The following is a 22,758-nucleotide window of genomic DNA, read 5'->3' on the forward strand; positions in this document are numbered from 1 at the left end:
GTTCTCCTTTGAAAATTCTGTAAAAGTCTAATGCTTATGCAAATGTAATTCACATTATTACGAAAGGATTGGCGTAACTTCCCAAACTTTCTCTCGAGAGAGAAATTTCCCAAATGGACTTTAAGTTCTCAATATGAAAAGAAAATCTATTTGCTCTGTCTGCCATTTTCCCGCTTCTTAAATTTACCAAAATAATGAAAACACAGTCCATGAAAAAAGGACCATAAGAAACACCTCCATCAATTTAGCCTATGGATCAGCAAAAAACAAAGCAATCTCTAATGAATAAACATTGATATTTCTCAGAAGAGTGAAATCATGACATCCCACAGGAAATTCCATCCATGCCCACTTGTATCTCCTGGGGAGTCAGCAAAACCTCTGGATCAAGGGCAGAGGGATCCAGCAAAACCTCAAGTTTTATTTTGCCAGAACTATGTGTATTATCAGCCTAAGCATGCAGTCCTGTCTTCTGCACCTTCCCGCAAAGCCATGAGTCTTCTGCTCCTAGATGTAGTCATGCCTGCTTTGATGTTTTGGACAGTGTCCCTTTTTGAGCTGCAGCATTTTGCATCAACTATTTCATTTAGAAAAGGTTTGCATTTTAGGATCCGTTAATACTGCACTAGAAAAAAAGATAGCTAATACTACTTTCATATCCTGTCGCAGCAATCAGCAACAGTGAGACAATGCTTATTTTTCAGATTATATCAACTCCATTACCCTTAAGCCAGAAAAAAGTAGCCACAGAAAAAAAGTTTCAAAAAAGTAGTCATGATGACCAGTGTTTGAAAAAATTAAAATAAAGCTTTTGGATATACAGCCATAGGATTTGAGTGCCAACATTTACGGAAATGTAGTTAGGGATAAATAGATACATTTCCCTTTATTTAATAAGTAATCTCTCTGCTAAGTATAAGGAACAAATTCAGAATACAGCAAATACCATGGTAAAATGTTTCATTAAGTGGCCTCTTCTGGAACAGCCGGGAGGTCACAAAAGATGGAAATTCTTTCTGTCAACCTGAATACAACTACAAATCCAACCAGCATAAGCAACTATCCCAATTCTCAGTCACATGCATCGAGCGTGGATACTATTGCTTTTACAATGCCTGGAAGACTAAACTGACGTCCATTTCTGTAAACTTTGCTAGCCAATGACACAAAACAGCAGGACCGGTACTAACAAATGATACCTACCTACACACACATGCACACATCTTGTGACAACAAAGCAACAGCACATGATATCGAGTTCTCTGTGGTAAAAAGATGATCTGTATCACTTCCTTGGCAGAGAGACAAAATGAAGAAGGAATATCTTCCCATGGTTTCTGCTGAGAAATCTGGCCAATACTCAGTCTCTGCTGTGGAATCTTTACTATTTTGTATTCGTAATCTTATAACACGCAGTGCTTCTGCAGATACTTATCAAACAAATTCTGTTCTGGCATTAAGTCTTCTTTTAAACAGAAAATGAAGACAATTTAAATTTTCCCACAGATTTTTTATAGGCAAGTCAGGCTCCAAATCAAACCCAAGAGACTGAAGAATTACACATATTCACAGAAACACATGAGTACTTTTAATTGAGTGACACAGTCACGTGTAATGTCGGTACCATCACTTTTACACTATATTCATGTGTAAACCAATGTTTGCCTCTGGAACCTGTGCAGTGATAATACTAATGGTCCTCTGTAAAAGCCCAGATCTGCGCTCAGCCCAGAGCTTCGATCGTTCATTCAACCCCAGCACTCAGGATTTATCAGGATTTATCAGGATTTATCAGCAACAAAGGATGCTTCATTCTTTCTGGAGTGTAAAAAAGAAATAGTGACACACCAGTTTATTGCTGTGCACTGTGACACGACCCATGGAAGGGAAATCTACCTCTACCTTTAGAAATAAGACAGGGAACAAATTATGTCACATTGCTTTGAATCTTGGAAATAGGGAAGCAGAAATGGGACTTCTCCTTGGCAGCAGATTGCCTGTTCTGTCAGCTTTCTGTAACTTCAGATTATAAATTTCTAGTGTGGTTGCACAGCAGCTACAATTCATTTAAATCAAGGCAACCGAGGGCTTGCTATTCTTAAAGTCAGTAGCTACATACTCTAGCTGTGTTCCTGTACCATCACTGATGCCTGTGAACCAGAGGAGCGAGCTGGAAAGTAATCGCTGTTTGCAGGACTCCACTTTATTTGAATATAAAATGATTCCCAGCTTACTTTTGGAGGCTGGCATTAAACATAGTTTAAGCCTTAAAGATTTGATCATTCAGTTGTAAGTCAGGGAAAAATGGGCCATGGGCTCACATAGAAGAGTTGAATGCACAGGGACTGTAAAAGCTGTGCCCTCTTGAAGCTGAAATGGGGTCTCTGACCATGTAATGTTACGTGTTCCTAAAGTTGAAAGCGTAGGACAAAGCTACCATGGGAAAAGCACACTAAGTTCCCAACTTGACACCTAAAACATCAGTATGTCATGGATGGTTTTAGGGCAGCTTAAGAAGTAGTCCTAGTGCATTATGCAAATTTTATGGCCCGTGATTCACAAAAACACTCCGTAAGCAACCAGAATTCACTTAAATTAAAAAAAACCTGTTGCTTTAGAACACAGTAAAAATGTAATTTTAGAGACAATCTCCAGGAAAAGGGAAGCTCCTGATTTTATAACCCAGTTTAGGAAGCCCAAGAAAGTGGAAGAGTAAATACCACAGGCACAGTTGTAGTCAAATTCATTCCTCCTATGTGAAAGGACCAAGAAGGGTCTTCAAGAAACACATGTGTGGGAGAGGAGAGGGACTACATTTTCAGGGAGGGGATGAAGCAGATGTAGCCCAAATTATGGCGCAGTTCAATCGAGTGTAGGTTGCCGCAGCCCCCCACCCCTCAGGCCTGGAGCGATGAGCGTTCAGCCTGGTCAGCCCCTTGCAGCCTCCTCAGGTCTCGCAAATGGTAGGGCCAATGTGAGAGCAAGGACCACAGCACAGGGCCAGCCCCGGGGCAGGGACAGAGGTCCTGCCTCTGCTCCCCTGCTGAGACTGCTATGTTGAGGAGAGCTGCTGGGGCAGAGCCGCCCTGGGGTGGGGACACCCTCACCACATTTACAAGCTACCTACCGCAATTAAGAAGAAGCCTTTGATTTTCTACAGACAATACAATTTTTGGTGAAAGCTATAGAGAGTGGTCTCAAGCTAACCTGAAGGGTGGGAGGCACATTATTTCTCACAAAGATAACACCAATAAATAGTGTGCAGACAAAATCCTTGCAACTGGGAGCAAACCCAAGCCGCTCAGAAAAAAGATGCATTTCCCACCAAGCCGTGACTGTCAATGACTGATAAGGTCAAGTGCCACGATGCAAAGAAATCTCCCTCAGGTATGAGCTAAAGCCTTTCTGCCACAGGCGGGTGGCCGGGAGATGGCATTCACTGCTGCGACGCTCCCTGGAGATTCAACACGCAAAGAAATCATCAATCTTGATACTCTGCAGAAACAAGTGACTTTTTGGGGAAGTCAAATAAGTGAAATATCGACCATTTCTAAAACAAAACTTCCATCCCATTTACTGAGATTTCAAAGTAGGTATAGACATACTTACTGAAGCAATTAAACCTCAATTACGGTGCAGCCTTAATCGTAAGGATTTTAGTCTACATCTTTCAGCCCTGTCTCTCTCTTCTCTCAGTTGTTATGCTGCTGTCATTTCCACTCCCATTCCTTCCCTGTATAAGCAATGTTGTATAGGGATAATCAGGTCATTTGAAAAACTCCTCATTTTTACAGAGAGCTGACAAAGCATAAAAACCCTTCAAATGTATCAGAAGTAGGAAACACATTGATATTTGAAAATGAAAACCTTTTAAAAAGAAAAAAAATATACCCAAGGAAAAATAAAAACTTTAAATTACTTTCCTGAAGACCTGAGAGGATGAAATCCTTTAAACCCATTAATATTTTGGCATCGGTTTGCAGTTATTAAAACCACGCTTGACTGAACTTTTTCTTCATAATACTGAGTTATAGAGACACTACACAGAATTCAATAACTTTGTTTGATTATGTGCTACCTAATTCAAAATGATGCCCTAAAGGGGATAAAAAAACCAACCAAACCCACAACTCCCCTCTGAAAACACATAAAACTGCCCCCCAAAAACCCAAACCCTCAAAACATGTAAAGAGGGGGAGCAGCACATAGCCCTTTCTTTGGCTTTCTCCGACAGCTTGCCCTGCGGTCAGGATTTCAGGAGTCACCAAACTGGCTGCAGAATAAAACAGATATGATCCAAACTGCAAATCTTTGCACTTACATGAAAATATTCAAGTTGTTCAAAGGGAGAGGAGGCCCATGCTCTCTGAAAGCCACAATGCTCTAGCTCTAGGCAAAGGAGGGCTCTGCTGGCAGCACTGCTGAGGGAGACCCAACTGCGGTGCTTCACTCTCTTGGCGCAGGAGGCATGGGTTCCCTTCAAGCAAATGGTTTTTCCTCAAACCTTGGTGAATGCTTTAACCAATGAACAAAAGATACTTTTTTCCTCCAACTACAGTGTGTGCCAAAGGCTGCTGACTGACTACAGCACAAAATTAACAAATGCAAGATGATGTTTCATTTGCCTCTGCATGCAAAGTGGGACACAGACCCCATCTCCCTCCTCAGCATTTCCTGGTGGCTCTTTTAAGCAGATTCCCAAGCAGTGTGATGGCTTTTTAGGTGCCATTTCCTATATACTGTAGAAGGTGCTAAGTTCACAGTTTAAGGTCTCACAGCACGCAAAGATGCAGTTTTGCAATAGTCAGTGTTCTGCAGTGAAGAGCTGGTTAAGTCTTGATGTGTCCAGGGCTTAGGCCCTTGCCAAAAGATTATGAATAGAGCCCGGATTAGAAGTCAAAAGTAACTATTTCATATAATTTTAATTGCTTTGAGACAAGAAATATATATATATATATATAGGATACATTGTATTTGTTGCAATAGTAAAAAATGCAACATTATATCTTATAGCCTTTAAAACCATTCAACAATTATAAAATAGTTGGTCTGACAATAATTTGGTCCCGATAATTACATAGTTTTCCCCCAGTGATTGATCAAAAGACAGAATTAACTATGAATAATCAATAAATAAGTTACCTTCAAAAACATGTAACTGAAAAGATATGCATGGACCCAAAGCAGTTCAGCTCTAACTGAAAGGACACCTTTCAGAAGACAGAACTCTTCCACATGTTTTTGGGAAGATTAATTGTAGCATCTGTAATGCATTAAATATAATTTGATAAATCCTGAGATTAGGGAATTCTAAACCTTTCTTATTATAGACAACATATAATTTCATGAGTTAAGTTTTGGCTTTCTCTTTGTCCATATAAAGCAATACCTGTTCAGTTTCAGTGAAATAAGCTTTCATTATAATCATAAGTATTACTTGAGAAATCTACCATAGATTAGTATTTTTATTGTATATATTCACTCTAATCGTGTGCTGAATTTTCTAGGCAGAAGGAGAAATGAATTTGCCATACTAGGTAAGATGAATGAATATAAAAAATAAGAAATTTGTTATTTTCTTGCCCTCTGTGTTTTCTTTTATGCAAACAAAAAAGGTGATAATGATATAAAATCAATGACCATAAACAAAACCAAGGGTGGTCAGAAGTCATACCAATAGTAAACCCTGCACTGATCTAGAAAAAAGTGGATATTACTAGAACCAAGAAAGACCTACTCTGAATGCCTCATGGAACATCTATAAAGTAGTTTCGACATGTAACATGCAAAATCCAGGAAAATATAGCTTTACTTTGTATCTTGAAACACCTTCTTACGGTGAGTTCTGGAGGCACATCACACAGTTTAGTAAAGTCTACTTTCCTTTTTATATTTCTATGTTTTTAATCCAGAGCAGGTTATCCTGAATGGTATCTAAGGGACTGAAACGTGCCAGATTCTTGCACAAGTGTGGATACAGCAACGTCGTGATGTACCAGCCCCGTCCTGCAGGAGAACAATTTGAATGTCATGCTCATGCCCAGTGCCCTGCTGACACCCACCACTGACACCCGAGTCCTCTCGGTAGCATTTCTCATCCCAGAGATGTTTACTGACTCCTGATTCCTGCTGCTCTTCATTTACAATTAAAATAATGCAGTAACTTAAATGTGTTTATATGATATCAGCACATTATAAGTCCTAACAAACAAAATCAGACAAACAACCACAAAAAAACCTGCCCCAAAGGCAATGTTTAGGCCAAGTTTATCCTTCATCAAAGTCCAGCAAAACAGTGGTTTAGCATTGTTTTCCTAAGTTTAAAAATGTTGTAATGTTATATAAATACATCTGGGTTATTGAATTTTTAATTTGCAATTTGAGATGGCAGAGCAGGAAAGATCAGTAGAGAGAAGATTGTTTTACATATCAATTTTGTTTTAAGACCACAGTTTTTCCTTATTTGCACCCAGGGAGAAATATACAAGTGTTTTATTCCCATTTAATGAGAGTGAAAGGGGTAAATATGTTCCTCAGAAATTGAATTTGTAAAGTGAGAGGTTATTTGCTATCAACAGCTGTTGTATCAACAGAGGCAGAAGATAGCTCGGCTGCCTTGATGATTATATGCAAAACGTGGTTCTAGAAGAGTTACGTGTCTTTGAGAATGCTTGAAAAAATACCCCAAAACCTCAAAAAATAAACACAAAAGGCCAAATAAATCAGACACAGATGCTCTTCTAATTTGAAAAGGGCCAGGCAGGAATTCCCCCTTATGCTGAAGCCAAGTTCAGCACATATTTTATTATCAAATTCTGCTTAACCATATCATGGCATAGGATTTCAAGGAGAACATACAGAGAATTTATTTGCCCACGTGACTGCATGTAAAGCACTGCATGTATCGCAAAGGGACGGCTTCTTCCAAAGGGGACTAAGCAGGGGTAATGAAGATGCAAGGCTGCAACTTGTGCACACCGACCGCATACTGAACTGCGGCATCTGGAACTATCAGTCAGATAGAAAAGCAACCGGGATGTGCATGCAGACAAAAAAGCAGGAAAATAAATGTCTCTGGAGGTGCATAAGATCGCAGAGCAACTTCCTCCTGCAGCACAACTCTGAATTGTGTTAGCGGGCACAGTGTTTCTGTCATTGCTGCTTAGTTGATTGCCTGGCAAAATCAAGCCTCTGAAGCTTGAAAACTCCAGAAGAGCCATCTTCTGCTCAGCCTGGGCCTCCTGCTGGAACAACTCAGATGTGCTCTCTGGACAGAGATGACAACATGGTTCACCTTTTGTAGTTGGAGGTTGCAGACCCTAATTAAAAATGTGTTCTGGCTGTGCTCAGAACAGCTTTGACATTTTAGATGTATTATATGAAAGATAAACATCAGGCCTTGCTATATATTCCCTGGACCTGCCCTTTTAGAGCCAAAGAAAGCCTAAGAGAAGCCTGCAAATACCTCCATGGATTGAGGCACTGCAGAGTAATCTGCATGATTTAAAATCCAATATGGCCAATGCCAGTATGGTTTGTAGACCACGCTGCTTTAAATTAAAAGGAGTTCAATGTATTACCACACTAAAGACTCTTAAGGGATGTTTATTTATGTGTCATCTACCTTTAAGTGTAGCTGTAAAGTTTGAGATCAGCCAAGTTATACGAAAGTATTTTATTATCATTTTCAGTTCTAATGTCTAAGATGAACAATAGCTGCCTGATTCCATTTCGCAAAAAAATCCATTAGTGAAATGGTGAGTGCTCATGCCCCATAAAATCAATGCAAAGACCAATGCTGATAGCCCATTGCGCATTGCCTGTTCAACTAAAACTCGAGAAGCTTTGATAGTTACATGGGCAAAGAGACTTTAGTTTGATGGTACCGAAGGTTAATGACAGCTGCTGCAACATGAAGCCCACGGTCAGTTAACACATTGACGGCACAGGTGTCTGAGTAGTTGCATAGATATGTAGGCTGCTAACTTGAACTGAACTCTAATTATCCCAGATCCAGCAATTCTAAGCCAGCTGTGAGATGTTTATATGAGGCACATTATCTCAAGTGATTACACTGTAGACACAGCCATCAGTTTATCAGTCTGGTAGATGAAAACTCCATAGCTTATTTTGAAAACAGACCAATATACATTTTAAAGGACTTTTCATGATGCTACCATGTTCTTTTTCACCTTGCTAATTGAAAGCTAAGAAGGAAAAACTAGTAATTCAAAAATTTTAAATTGATCTTTGAGATGAACTATATATACAAATTTTTATCAATGCTGTAGTTCTCCTTACTTTAAACATAAATGGTATCAACCAAGAAGCTTGGCAAAATGGAAGCAATTATCTCTAAACAAAGATGAGATCTAAGGATGTCCTCACCTATGCAGGAACAATAATGACTGTAATTATCAAAAATAACAGTTACTATTTAGTGAGAGGACGGCATCTCTGGGGAGTCCATTGTTGTTCTAAGTGCTGCCACCAAGGCCCTCACGATTGTTCTCCTGGGTAGCTTTCATTCCTCCAAGGAGCTTCACATAAAAAGCACCACAGGGAATTACTGATTCAGTGAACTCTACTAGGAAACAAGGCTAAAACCAAGACCGAGTACCAGAGGTCCCAATAACCCCTTGGAAATGCAAGCTGGCTTTAGGCACTTTGTAGTGCTGCAGTCATCTGCAGTACCAGCAGATGCTGCCCCTCACCGTCCTACTTCCAGACCGGACAATGTTGCAAGAGTATATGTCCCTCTTAAGATGTGTTTGCAGGTGTCAGAATGGGTGAATTACTCTCTTTCCCTTGAACCCATGAAAGATATGTAAAAAAATTATTCAGAGACACAACTGCAGTAAGATGGCAACAGCAGCCTTTCACTAGTTTTGCCAGTTTCTTTACAGATAGAAATTCATAGTTTACTCTTAGGAAATTTTATGGAAGATAATTCTACGTTTTACTTAGTTCATTGTGGATTTTAAGGAAAAAAAAGCCACACAAAATTTATAACCATTTTTTGCATAAATAATTAATGATAATTCAACAGCAATACAACTTTACTGCAGAAAGTTGAAGAGTCACCTGCATGACAGAACTATTCATCAGGAACACAAAATACGCTGTACTGCATTAGACTACTAGGCATCAAGTGGGATGTTTTTTACTTTGATGAAAAATACTACATACGTGTAAACTATAGCTATTGCTGTTTGCAGCAAGGTGTCATTTAGTTTCCTCTACGGTTTGGCGGAGTCTAGATCTTAAGACATCTTCTGAGTTTCACAGATAAGATACAATTACTCAAAAATCTCACAACGGACATAACCAAAGCAATTATGCTTTGACCTGAAATCCCACCCAGAAGCCTTGGAAACAGAGCTTTGTCTTGGAATTTGGCATATGTAATAGATCTACTTCTGCTACCTACAGATGACTATGCTGTCTTGTGTTCTTTCTTTCCGTTCTTTCCCATTGATGATTATTACTGCAAATTTGCAAATGCCATTCATGAGTAAATTATAACAAAAGCAGTGGAATACAGGCATAAGGACAAACAACATTAAATAGTCACTGCCAGCAAAACAAAGAAATAATACAAGAAAACAAAACGATACGAAAGGGAAGTGGATTTTTTTTCTGATAACGTAGATCACTGCCATTTTAAATCATGGACTTATTTAGATTCATGTTATTTACCCTAACTGTCCTAATTGCCCCACCACATGGAGACCTGGGTCCTGCTATAGTTTTACTCACTTCACATATTTCAGCACAAATCTTCAAAAATACTAAAGCAGCTAATTCCTGAAGAGGTCACTGAAAGCAAGGAGAACCCAAGCCAATTGCGTTCATGTGGGCCAAGAAGAAGTGGAAATGCACATTGCTAAGAGGAGACAAAAATGCATGGGTAGATATAGCATGAACCAGGTATGATGAGGAATCCAGCTCTCTCTAGGGGTTCTATCTTGGCTTGGTCTGGAGTAAAATCTGTATCAAACCTAGAATTTATGATTGAGTTTTTGTAATTTCTGCAAAGTCTGGAAGAGTTTGTGCTGCCCAGAGTATCAGATCTTTGACTCTTTCATCACCTGTTTATGCTAAGCAGGGGAACATCAAGACAGTTCCCCACTTTCTTCCCTACTCTTCCAAAGTCAGTCTGTCATTGGATCAGTTCTTGGCTCAGCTATTTTGATTAGGTGCTGGCATAATGTATTATTTAGGGAAAAAATTCAGTCACGGATCAGAAGGTCTACAAACCTAATTTAACTGTTATCTAAACCAGATGAAAATTACACAGGAAATTAATCTGGAAATAAAAGTATGTGTGATAGGCTAATCTAATCACTGGTGTAACTAGCCTTACCTCTGGTTAAAAAGAGATATGCTCTTTTGGGAACTGCCCTCTTGTTCCTGGAATATCTATGCAAGCATAGAAAGACAGAATTTGACAACACCCTTCAAATAGCCCTATTTATATTAAAAAAATATATCTGAAAGAACAAGAGTCAGAGACAAACGTCTTCACGGTCACAGGGATTAGGACATTAAGAAAATGTTATTTGAAAAATTACACCTATTTCTACAAAAAGAAAAAAACCATAAAGTAAAATTTCCTCTTGTTCATCTTTTTCTTTTAAACTCATCTGCTATTTTTACTTCTTTTTTCTCCTTATCTCACAGAGAGTATTCAAGTTAGGATAGGTTACTGTATATAACATTAAAAAAAGCAAAGCAGGTGGTGACTTGGGAATAAGATAGTAATGATTGTGTTAACTATATTTCCCAGTCATCTCTGGTGCTGATGGAACTAAAAAGATGGAAAATAAGGTTGAAAACATGAGCCGCAGCAGGATATCGAGATTCCTCACAGAAGTTCACAGATACGGGGTCCCCTTTGCGAAGGTTTTGATTTGTAGTGAGCACATCTTAATCCATTTAGCATATCTACATTGAAATGATGAAAGAGAAAAGTAGGATCAGGAATAGAAAAACTAAGAAATGCTAACATATGTTTTCAACTTTGAAATGCAGCCAGTGTAACAGGAAGAGCTGTGCTTTAAATGGGCATAACAATATAGATTTAAACTTTCTCTCAAACCCGTCTCTGAAAATTTCTGGAGAAACTGAAAGGCTTGGTCTTAAAACTTTTGCAGATTAGGAGGGTTTTCCCCATTACATAAGTGCAGCTTCCTTGGTCTATGAGGAAAGTGTGAAAATGGCTCACACAGAAATGGAGCAACCAGGGGATATAGCTTCATATTAAGCCCTCACAAAGGGTCTATGAAATTATCTTAGACTGGTGATTATAGTGGTTCACTCAAAAGATAAAACAGGATGCAGGTAAAAGTCGTTATATAGATCTAAGAATACATTTCTTAACCCGAATTAGGGTAACACAAGCAAATGTAGTAGTATATGACTCAACATTCTCTGGAGTTCTCTGAGAGTTCATAAAAAGATACTATTGTGTCCGCTCTTTAAATCAGAAAACTGAGAAAAGAAAGTGATATGTTCTTTCCTATGCTGAGACCACCTTTGAAAACTAGAATACATACCCAAGTAGATCCTATTAGAAAATGTCCTCATACACCCAAAAAAATTTGAGAGATCATGGTTGCATTCTTCTGTTCTTCATTAGAAGAGAAGTGGAATTTAATTTTTTTAAAAGTACAAATAGGATACACGGACTTATATTTACCAGAATATCTACTAAAACAAGGTCTGGAGCTTTTACATGAGAACACAGAGAGTATTGATTCAATCCCTCCACTCGACTGGTTTAAAGCAAAGACTGTCTCCTACATAGAATCATAACATGAATCATAGAATGTTTTTGGCTGGAAGGGACCTGGAAGGGCATATAGTCCAACCCCCCTGTCATGGGCAGGGACATCTTTTTCTAGATCGGGTTGCTCAAAGCCCCATGAAATCTGACCTTGGACACTTCAAAGGATGGGGCATCCACAGTTTCTCTGGGAATCCTGTTCCAGTTTCTCACCATCGCTTATAGTAAAGAATTTCTTCCTTATATCTAACCTAAATCTACCCTCTTTTCACTTAAAATCTCTACCCCTTGTCCTATCACTATAGGCCCTGGTAAAAATTATCTCTCCATCTTTCCTATAAACTCCCTTGAAGTATTGAAATGTCACGATAAGGTCTCCCTGAAGCCTTCTCTTCTTCAGACTAAACAACCCCTGTGCAAGTGCATTAAGCAATTGTTTTTTTCTGAGGTGGGACAACTTTTTCTTACTCCTGTTGGTACTTACTGAATCTATGATCTCCCACCCTCCCTCCACTTCCCCCAAGAAAATTTCATTGAAACCAGGTTGTTCCTATTTTTTCTAGCTCTATTCTTTGCTACGCTGCCTACATGGAATTAAAATTGTTCAGATTTATTTCCTTCTTTACTTAAAAAATATAAATCTGTATACATATTTAGGCTGAATAAGGTTCTGAACTTCCATAACAGATTCCTAGCATTTGAAGGTACGTAGCCTCAGCTATCTCTGAAACACATTATATTAAGATTTCTTTGGTAGCATCTGTGAAAAGCTAAGTATAATTGAAGACCTCAAAAGTAGGCAATGAATAATAATGGATTGATAGTAAGTTCAAAGAGCCTCAACTACAGGTGATAAAGCATGGAAGATGAAAGCATGGAAGGAGCTTATTTTGACTACTGGAATCCTCAAAGTTAGTGGAGTAAGAGATAGCAATAGTCTTTTAACCTGCAGACTGAATAAATGTGTTCTGCAGGTTCACAAGATACAACAACAACATCATGTTGATGATACTTTTATGAAGGCACTTTTTAGATATTGTTCAAATTTCAAGGGATGGGAAGCCAGAGTTAGTATTTTGCTTATTTAAAAGGTGACCTCACTCCAACGGAAACAGCAAGAAATTATATAAATGTAAAATATCCCTTTATCCCTTGGTTAATTCTTTGTTTTTACAACTATTGTATTTCTTCTCCACCTCATCAAAGGTTAAAATCTAGTGGAAGAAGGCTTCCTAATGGCTGAGTGAGTGGCAGCAGCATTTGTAGTATATCAGATTTTTCCTAGACATGTAAGAAATCTTGAGTAGGATGGAGGTTTCTGATGTCTCTCAGTGTGTGAAACACAAGCAATTTTCTCCTTCATTCAAAGTATCTCCCTCCTGCATGCTCATGAGCAGCAACTGAGCTCAGTGAGAGTTAATCTATTTGCTTACCAGTTTCCTGAAGCTCTTCCACTGTGACAAACTCCCTTACCTTGTCCCCATTTGGAGTGATTGGGAACGGCAGGATGACAGAAGCTTTGCTTTTGACAGAAAGCAATTTACAGAGGAAACTTCATGTAGAACAAAAGAGAGGACTTCACTGTTACTTGGCATGCAATAGTGAATAGAAAAAAATACTGCACAATATTTTCAGTTGCACAACAAAAATGTCATAAAGACTAATGGCAATATCGCTTAATAGGCAGGTCACTAAACAAGATTACATTTTGGCAATGCATTGTTCAGGCTGATCCATCTGGGGATAATATTTCAAGTTATCCTCTAGGGACTCGGTTTTTTTTACAAACATATGACTTTACCTCTTTGGCATAATGGAAATTTCTATGGGGATACTGATTACATGGGAAGTAGAGAAAGTTTTCCTAGAAATTAGCCAGAACACAAGGAATAAATTCCCACGGAAACAAAGAACAAGCACAACCTCACCTCAACACTTTATATCCTTCCTTAGCAGTGTGAATGCTTCAGGAAATCCTTTCCACAACAGAACATAATACTGGATATGTTTCTTTGTGTAGGTGATACCTTTTGCATAAGTGATCAATTCATATGCAAAAGATATTACAATATTGTTATGGGAAGGACAGCATTAAAAGTGATAAAGAACAGCATCTAGCAAGCAATCAACATGTACACTATAAAACAAGGAATGCATGTACACTATAAAACAAGAATTGCTTTGTGTTTGCAAACCCTATTGCTTACTAGATAAGAGTGTGATCCAAATTTAGCAAAGTCTCTAAACAACCCCCGATTAAGAATTTCAACGTATGTTCTACTGTTTTCCTGTTTCAGCCCTTGCGACAGGAAACAGTTTATTAAAAAAATAAATCAATCATAAATTTAAAATGACCAATCCTGACTGTAGAGATCAAGAAGGACCCTGAGCATAGTATTGTTACTAAAGTGTTTGTTTTTTCCTAGTGGCTTTTGAAGAACATTATACCGGAATTTACTTTTCAACTATTAAAATGGAATAATGAAATCATATAGGCATTAGACAGCTGTACTTTCATGTCATGCAATTTTTGTGCTACACCAGCCTTATCCCTTGTATTACCTGCCAGCTTGCTCTAATGCAGTCTGCTCTAAGAAGTCATGCTTTGAACAGATCACATGTCCATCGTGTTGATTTTGTAGAATTTCTTCCTTTCAAACTGATATAGGACAATTAGTTAAACTCCTTTAAATTCATATTGAAGCTTAGACCATATCCACTCCTGCTCACTTGTCATATACCTCTGTGAAGGGCTATGCATAGCAACAGATACCTTGAGACAGGCATCTGCACCCGTGGATAAGAGAGTGCTGTGCTTGCCTTCAGACAGGGGTGCTCTCAGGTCCTTCCCTGCTGAGATCTGATCCGAGCTGGCAGTCTTCCATGGTTTATCCATGCTTTCTATCCAGTCATTATCTGACATTGCAGATAAAAGTCAACTGTACTACTCTAAGATTAACAGTATCATATAAATGCCCTACTTCCTTGGTCTATTACATTTGTGAAACACACGTATAAGCCCATTCAGTCACTGTCAGCCAGATGCCCGTGTTTTTCTGAGATGTACTTGCACACATAAAAGGGCTGATTTTGCTTGGGGTTTTTTCTGATGAAAAATAGATAAGATGGACTATCCCGACCACCCTGCTTTTCATACATCTGCACAAAGGTGAGAAATGAAGGAATGCACAGCTTTTCCCAGTGCAATACTGTTGCTGCTGCTACTCAGCTCCCTGTAAATGGGGCAGAAAAATCCTGGGTTCGTGTCCCTCCCACTGGCACAAAGCTCAGAAATGGTGTGCCTCTCCTCTTTGACCCAGTCCTCACTTACAGCTGAGTTTACGGCCATTACCAACATCTAGTAAGTTTGGTATTCTGGGTCAGGGAACTCTCAGAAATACGTTATTTTATTCTAAAAAAATAATCGAAAACTTCTTGTAGGAAGTTTAACCTCCTTTAGGCACTTCCAGAAACCCACAAACTAATTACTGCTTCACACAATTTTCATGAAGATAGTGCTATTACATCTGTCTTATAAAAAACTGACATTAATCAATTTGTACTCTCCTTTATTTTCTTATATACATTTTTAGATTTAATTATTGAAAATTAAAGAAAGATCTGGTTATTATTTGGCATGTGCTTTCCATCCATGACAACAATCACATTAAGGTTGCAAACGTAAAAATCTATGTGTATAGTTCACTAATAGAAAGACCACTGAAGAGAGCTGAAAAGGAAGCAATACTGAAACCAAAACATTGAGATCTCACTTATTCTATCCGTTTTTATGTGGGAAAATCGTTGATATTCTTCTGAAAATTGATTTAACTAGATAGCTCACAAAAACAATTAATTCCTAGATGCAACAAGTCACTATTTAGTTTAGTTATATTACGCTGTATGAAAAATTCAGAGTCAATGAAAAAAAAAATTAAATAAAAAATTTTGATGCAAAACCATTTGATACATCTGATCATGTTTAACCTAAAAGGTCAGTTTGTGATGATAAGGAATGTATACACTGTCACTAAAATGAAAATATGTGCTATTACATTTCATCATAAACGTCAAGAAAAATTATGTTATCATTCATATTAATTATATACAATACTATTACATCTTTTAAAAAAACATAGACCTTTTATAAAAAAAACTCTGAATACAAAGTCCAGCCTTTTTTAACTATGAAGTTAATAGGAGGGCAAGAGCAGTCACCTGTTTTTCTGTATTTCCATTATCATATGCTTCTTTAAGCCTCACAACAGATTTCCACTGTTTTTAAACTTGTAGTTATGAGCACAAATGTAACAAATAAAAGAACCAAATGCATATATACATAAACACATAGATAAGGAAAGGAATCCCTTTGGCTTAATCTGCAGGGAACTTTACAAATCTGATATGTAAGAAATATAGATCCCTATAATTTGGGATCTTCACACCAGGAACTGAACTGGAAAATCAAAGCTGTGTTATTATATTTATGCTGCAATTATCCTCAATGAAAAAAGGACTGAGAAAGAAGAAACCAACCAAGAACAGTTTGTGTTCTTCTCAAATACCTGACTCACAATCCTTTTGGTCTCTGCACTGAAATAATAGAGGCTCCTCACTACCTCATGGAGATACAGTCAGTTTGTATACAATTCTTTAAAGCAATGATTTAGAGGGATTTATAGCCAGAGAAAGTAGTTTTGAGATCTAATCACTAAGGTAGAAAAACCTAGGCTCCCTGGAAGCAGAGGCTTAAATTCTGGCAGGCTCACCTCATCCTTTCATCTTTCAGAAGTAGATTAAATTCTGTGTAGCTCAGCATATAGGGGTCCTCCACAGGACTTTTAAAAGATGAAGTCCTATCTCCTCTAAGCGTTGTTTAATATAACATCTTTTCTCTCTTTTTTTTTTTTCCCCTTAGAAAGAAGTCCTAGCAAATTGAAATAATTTTTTGAAATATATTTCTCTTCTCCAGACAGCTCCCTACCTTCTTGTCTTGAAGGTTTTGAAGTTTTATTTCCTTGATTCTCTATTTTAGTCTAAGTGATAGACACTGTCCTGTAGAATTGTTCTACTCCACAGGCAGTGTTAATAGAAATCAGGGCCCAGAAGGATACAGGCATTTCTTCACAGTTCAAGATTTGCTCTTTTCATTTCTTTAAATTGCCAAAAGCTAATCACACTCACTGAAACCACTGAAATAAAATTTAAAACTATCTTTAAAAAGAGGAAGAAACCTCAGCAAATATCCCAGTAATTATTGACCCTCTCCAACAAATCCCTGTATGTACTGAGAAACAGTCTGAGCAAATTAATGACAGTGGCTACTACAGAGCTTGAGCTGAAATTTTTAGAACTAAAACTGTTGTTACATATTACAAGTAGTAATGATTGTACATGTGTGCACTAGGGATCTAATTTAAACATTTAATGACATCTAATGCATTACAAAACCCTATATATTTTTGGTAGCTACTTGGTACAGTTTGTCCCAGTGGCCTCTTCAGCAATTACAGATCACCAGAAAATTGCTAACAGAACCCCTGTTAATGCAAAATGTGTTGGCTAGAGAGAAAAAGGGATGTATGGATTGGTAGTCCTTAGGTTTCTGATTTCTCCCAACTAAAAAGAAGACCGATAAGAAAATGGATTTATCCCTACTTTAAATCTTTCTTAATCCTGACTGGGTTTTAGGCATATAATCCAAACAGTCCCAAAAAGAAAGATGCATAAAGATAATGGATAATAATAACTAGTCAACCCTCGCTGCTATTTAGAGTAAAAGGTATCACTAGGAACGGATGCAGTGTGAAGGAAGTAGAAACGCAGCTCATCAAAGAGGCACTGGCTTGAGCAAACAAAAGACCAGAAATTTAGGAGTCCATGTCTTCTCCTCAGGACACACTAGGTAATACCTTGGTATACAATGCAGCTTATTTTCTGTGGAGAGGGAAATAAAACAATACAATATATCACAGCCTATCTTCAACTTGATGTTCCTCACACAAAAAAAGACGACTGACACGAAGCACCTATTGTTTCTTTCCTCAGGGACCTTTAAGTACACCTAGTTCTTATTAACCATGCAATGTCTGCTAATGTTTCAGAAGGGAAGATATACTTTTAAAAATTATTCAGAGTAATAAACCTTAAGAACCGTCTCAGTACTTTTGAAGACAGACATTGTATCCCTTGAATACAAATGTCACTAACAAACTGTGTGTCAAAATGTTTCTTCTCAAGTTTTCTTTCACAAGTCAGTCAAGGTGGTAAATGCCAGCTGATGAGCAGCCCAGTACACGTTTCCACTTGAGCCTCCAGCTGTTCAAAGCCCTTTGCATAGTCCTGCCAGGGCTGCAATAACCTTAGATGAAATGGTACAGGAGTGGTGCCTAGAGTTCACCTGAGAATTAGAAATCAGGATGAAAAGTCCTCTCTTGCAAGCTGTGCCGAATGCAACTCCGTCACCTTGCAATTACGTAGGAAATGGTCAACGATTACACACAAGAATTTGAGACCCTGGTCATCAGACTCCGCAGATGTTGCAGAACAGTGGAAAAATCTATGAGGCAAATGGCAAAATGTGAGCACAAACTGAAACAAATCTTGAAAATGCTTGGGCGGACTGCCGGTTACAAATAGAAGCAGAGGGCATCTGGTTACTGAATCCGAATCCTTGTCACCGTGCCACAGAAAGCTCTGCTCTCAGTTGTACAACTTCTCTATCGATCTTTCCCAAGTGCTGCAATACCTTGTCTTGGGCATCCCTAGGACCACAGTATGACACTGCAGATTCGTTGTGCGGTTGTTGAAAATACTTTTCAACATCAGCATCAAAGCATCAGCATCAATGCTTTTAATTAATTAAATGAATGCTTTAATTAATTAATTTAGAGAAAAGCTTGAAATTGAAGAATCATAGTGAATCATTCACTTTACACATAGGACACAATCATTCAAAAGCTCCATTCCTTAGTGTAGGTCTATCAACACAGTCGATCTCTTAATATGAATTAACATAAGGAACGGAACTTCTGCCATAGAAAAACATAACACTATTAATTTCTTCTTTTCTATTAATCACTAGGATAAGTTTTACAAAGTAATTGCAGGTTGCAGTGAATGTGATTCTAGCTCTTCTCACATGCACACTGCATCCGTGCATGCTGCAAGCCTAAGTCAGGACCTGCTAAATTTGTTCGGAAACAATGATCTTCAGTCAAAGTCACCCATTCAAAATCCCCACTGAACAGAGATTTTAAAATGCTTTGAACATTGAGGAATCTTCTTTTTTTCCCCCACTTTCACATGCAAACAACTGTATTAAGTTAGATTTAAATCAATACAGGGGCTGACATTGAGAGTCGCTGTACCTTAGGGAATCAGCCCTTGGCACATCACTTGGTAGGATCCGCTCTGCAATAGCATCCCAATAAAACGCAGGCATTTTTCAGAAGATATGCACTGGCCTGAAAGCATAATGTTTCTAATTCACCCAGCACCAGGCAAATCAGCAGTGACCAGCTTGCTAGAGCCGACTGTGAACCCCTCTAGCTTTCATGCACAAGTGATACACTGTGCCCAAGAACTGAATATAAAGCTCAGTTGTATAATCACTTATTCTTCTGACGTCTAAAACAGAAAAAAGTTGAAAAATCCCAGGGAAAAAGTACAAAAGCAGCTTCTTTGTTTGGATCATTTCCTTTCCTCCTACATTCTCTGCTTCAAAGCAACACTGATTACTAACTGCAGCTGGACTGACACCTCCGCTATGATATCTTTCATTACTTCTATTTTGATAGCAGCCAACCAACACATCAGATACAATACATTCCACAGAAAACTCATAGGCTAACTAAGAAAACAAGAAAGAGATGGCTAACATCTATACAAATGCAGTAAGTTTTACGTTACATCTGTGTGCTAAAAACATTTTTATACATTTAAGTAACTTAACACATCCTGAAATATACCTGACTTTAGTACTGTGATCTTTCATTTTCACTCACTCATGAAATGTTCAGAATAATAGTAAAAGAAGGTATGATGTTGAGGGGGTATTTCAAGACAGTGCTATAGCATCGTGAGAGACAGTATGAAAGGTACAAATGTGACATAAGATTGTCACTCAGAGCAACATTAACTAGAAAAACAGATCACGCAAGGTGTCATCATATGTACAGAAGGTTGAAAATATTTTGTAATGAAACTTTAGGACATTTTGGAATTAAAACATTTTCCACATTAACTGTCCATTTGAAAGTTGATTTTACTTACAAATTACACTGAAACAAGAGATATGGTGGACTTGCAACTATGTTCTCCTGTGACTTGTACTCTGAGTAAAACACGTGAATCTAGTGCCTTGCTGTCATTCAGAGCATGGCTGGGTGGCAGCTGTGTGCACATGGAGACAGAGCACATGATAAAGTGAACAACTATTCAAATGGACAAATTTGCAAATTCAGAAGAAAACCTCATTTTAAAGCCTTGCAGTTCCTCGTTAAAGGAAACTCCAGTTACCTCACACATCCAGCTATGCAACTCTATGACAACTACATATGCGTATATATACACATACATATGTATATATGTACATATAAACATATAGATATATGCATTTATGTACATTATACAGATATATACATATGTACATGTATATACACATATAGATGTATATATAGATAGATGTAAAGATATAGACATTTCAGCAAAATCCTAAAATTATATCACTATGACAATGACAAAAAGTTTCTCCTTAAGTCCTTGTGCGTGAGGGGTTACAAGGAGAATGTGACCGTCACCTTGTGTACCGTGGGTCTGGAGAGGAGCAGACAATGTGAGGGGGATGCAGCTGCAGTGAGAGCCGGAGAAGGGGATGGAGGGACTGCTGTCCTTCCACCCCACCTCTCCAGTATTTGCTACCAACCTGAATTTCTCCAAGGTCACAAGCAGTGTTCCCCCAGGCTCAGTATTGGGGCCAGTTCTCTTGAACGTATATATCAATGATCTGGATGAGGGGATTGAGTGCACCCTCAATAAATTTGCAGGTGACACCAACTTAGGGGGGAGTGTTGACCTGCTTGAGGGTAGGAAAGCTCTACAGAGGGATCTGGACAGCCTGGCCACGGTCAATTGTATTAGATTCAACAAGGTCAAGTGCCAGTTCCGGCCCTTGGGTCACAACAGCTCCATGCAATGCTACAGGCTTGGGGAAGAATGACTGGAAAGCTGCCTAGTGGAAAAGGACCTTGGGGTATTGGTTGATAGCCAGCTGAATATGAGCCAGCAGTGTGCCCAGGTGGCCAAGAAGGCCTGAACAGCATCCTGGCTTGTATCAGAAATAGCATGGCCAGCAGGACTAGGTAAGTGATCATCCCCTTGTACTTGGCACTGGTGAGGCCCCACCTCAAATGCTGTGTTCAGTTTTGGGCCCCTCACTACAAGAAAGACATTGAGGTGCTGGACCGAGTCCAGAGAAGGGCAATGAAGCTGGTGACGGGTCTGGAGAACAAGTCTTATGAGGAGCGGCTGAGGGAGCTGGGGTTGTTTAGTCTGGCGAAAAGGACCCTGAGGGGAGACCTTATCCCTCTCTACAACTACCTGAAAGGAGGTTGTAGAGAGGTGGGGGCTGGTCTCCTCCCACAAGTAACAGGCAAAAGGACAAGAGGAAACAGCCTCAAGTTGCACCAGGGGAGGTTTAGATTGGATATTAAGAAAAAATTCTCCACTGAAAGGTTTATCAAGCATTGGAACAGGCTGCCCAGGGAAGTGGTTGAGTCACCATCCCTGGAGGTATTTAAAAGACCTGTAAATGTGGTGCTTAGGAACACAGTTTAGTGGTGAACTTGGCAATGCTAGGTTAATGGTTGGACTTGATGATTTTAAAGGTATTTTCTGACCTAAACAATTCTGTAATTCTAAGGGCTTTTGTTTATTTGTTATGATCAAGCAGTCAGCCCTGAGAGTAGGACCTGAACTACCTTAGCATGTTAAGTTTTAGTTGGTGATACAAGCATACATTTGCCTATAGAAAGATGGGATTCTGTTGCACAACAGTTTCAGATTTTTAATGAGGAACTACCTTTTTATTCAGACTACCACAAACCACCCTAAACAAAATATGTGGTGATATATGCATATACATTTATTAAAATCATAAAATTATTCTCCATTAATGTTAAAGTTGGTGCAAAGGGACAGAAACCAAGAATGGAAAAAAAATAATTAATCACGGTGTAATTTAATTGCACACTGAAAACTATTTTTTAATAAAATTCATAGAATCATAGAATGTGTTGGGTTGGAAGGGACCTTTAAAGGTCACCTAGTCCAACCCCCCTGCAGTAAGCAGGGACATCTTCAACTAGATCAGGTTGCTCAGAGCCCCATCCAACCTGACCTTGAATGTTTCCAGGGATGGGGCATCTACCACCTCTCTGGGCAACCTGTTCCAGTGTTTCACCACCCTCATCATAAAAAATTTCTTCCTTATATCTAGGCTAAATCTACCCTCTTTTAGTTTAAAAATATTATCCCTTGTTCTATTGCTACAGGCCCTACTAAAAAGTCTGTCCCCATTTTTCTTACAAGCCCCCTTTAAGAATTGAAAGGCAGTGGTAAGGTGCCCCGAGCCTTCTTGTCTCCAGGCTGAACAACCCCAACTCTCTCAGCCTTTCCTTATAGATGTTCTACCCCTCTAATCATTTTTGTGTCAATCCTCTGGACCCGCTCCAACAGTTCCATGTCCTTCTTGTGCTGAGGGCTCCAGAGCTGGACACAGTACTCCGGGTGGGGTCTCACCAGAGCAGAGTAGAGGGAGAGAATCACCTCCCATGACCCGCTGGCCACGCTTCTTTTGATGCAGCCCAGCACACAGTTAGCTTTTTGTGCTGTGAGCACACGTTGCTGGCTCACATCCAGCTTTTCATCCACCAGTACCCCCAATTTGGAGAAATTTAAAAACAGTACAG

At 38.8% G+C, this 22,758-nt stretch overlaps 1 protein-coding gene across 4 annotated transcripts in view; it reads right to left on the reverse strand.

Moving 5' to 3' along the window:
• The window catches only part of CHRM3 (cholinergic receptor muscarinic 3), a 285,137-nt gene that overhangs the window by 103,386 nt on the left and 158,993 nt on the right, over positions 1-22,758 (reverse strand). The window contains exon 1 of one of the 4 annotated variants that reach the window (XM_063331020.1): positions 3,610-3,710. The exons of the other annotated variants lie outside the window; for them this stretch is intronic. The gene's annotated coding sequence lies outside the window, so the exon portion shown is untranslated. Of the gene's footprint in view, positions 1-3,609; positions 3,711-22,758 lie in introns of those variants that run through there. 4 annotated transcript variants of the gene reach the window in all.

This window comes from Chroicocephalus ridibundus, chromosome 3, assembly GCF_963924245.1.
Source record: "Chroicocephalus ridibundus chromosome 3, bChrRid1.1, whole genome shotgun sequence".
NCBI classification, from domain to species: Eukaryota; Metazoa; Chordata; class Aves; order Charadriiformes; family Laridae; genus Chroicocephalus; species Chroicocephalus ridibundus.